This window comes from Merops nubicus, unplaced genomic scaffold (assembly GCF_000691845.1).
Source record: "Merops nubicus isolate BGI_N331 unplaced genomic scaffold, ASM69184v1 scaffold48996, whole genome shotgun sequence".
NCBI classification, from domain to species: Eukaryota; Metazoa; Chordata; class Aves; order Coraciiformes; family Meropidae; genus Merops; species Merops nubicus.
The window spans coordinates 12,660-13,848 of record NW_008613903.1 but is presented as its reverse complement, the minus strand read 5'-3'; positions in this window follow the sequence as shown (position 1 = coordinate 13,848).

Here is a 1,189-nt window from a genome sequence, read left to right as displayed (position 1 = left end):
TTACACGGAACCAGGACATAGAGGTACAGTGGCATTTAAATTTGAAGCAAAAGGAACAAAAGAGATGGATCTCTTGTTGTGTAATTCAAGCACATCTTGCCTAGACACCCCAACGGTCAGGCTGAGCATACTGTGCACTAGGTACAAACTGTACAAATGTGACTGGGTTCAGAGTATTAAAAACTGAATCCTCCCATCACTTATTTTGTTGTTTGTCCTGTTTTCCAGAGGGTGAACTAAGATAAGGTTGTGCTAAGAACTATTTCATGTTATTTCTGCTAGTTGTGGATGCTTCAGTTCCTGTGTTCAATTCTCCTATCTTAGGTTCAGTGTCTGGGAGCTCTGGTCTTTGGTAGCTGTGATGGTTTGGCTCCGTTGGCTCTCCAGAGGGGCATGGTTCACTGGGGCAGGCAGGGGAGGCCCTGCAGGGGTGGGCTGCATGCTCTGGTTCCCCACGGTAGTTGTCTTCCTGGTTTCCACCCAGAAGTAGAAGAGAGAAGCAATTTGTTCCCTTCATGTGTCTGCCACCCCTCAGCTGCCTCCCCCTCTGCCACCCTGCGCTGGATGAGAGCTCGTTCCTGCCCTCCAGCCCGAAGCACACAGGGGTCCGAGGGGTGGAGAGGTGCCAGCTCTCCCAGTGCACAGCAGGAGCGTGCTGGGGCTCGGGCAGGCAGGAGCTGCCTTGCTTGGCCTCCTGCATAAACTCTTTAGTTTCTTGCAGAAGGCACTTGGCTTTTATTTAGCTTGAGTAAATTGGTCACTTAGAGCAGATCTGCTGATTTTTGGTAACATGTAGTAGCTGTGGTGGGGGAAAGAAGAAGTATTCTCATCAATGCAGGATGCACTTCAGACAGACAGCAGCCACTGGGAACCCTACTACAGTGAGATGCACCTGCTAGCCTGGAAACCCCACGGAGGAGCCCAGCCTTACCCTGGGCAAGTCCTGTGCAACTGAATGTACAGATGTTTGTGGGACAAGCATCCTTGCCCGTTTATTTGAATAAATATTCTAGAGTCACTGTTGTGTTTGAATAAGTGATCCCTGAAACAGGCAGGACAGTTCCTAATCTTGCTGTCAGGGGTTAGTTTTTCTGAGTGGTTTGTGACTCCTCTTGGTATAAAGGCCAAATGGGGAATTGTTTTTTGAAACAGGCTTTTTTATTCATGAGCAAATTAGGGGTTGGCCAGG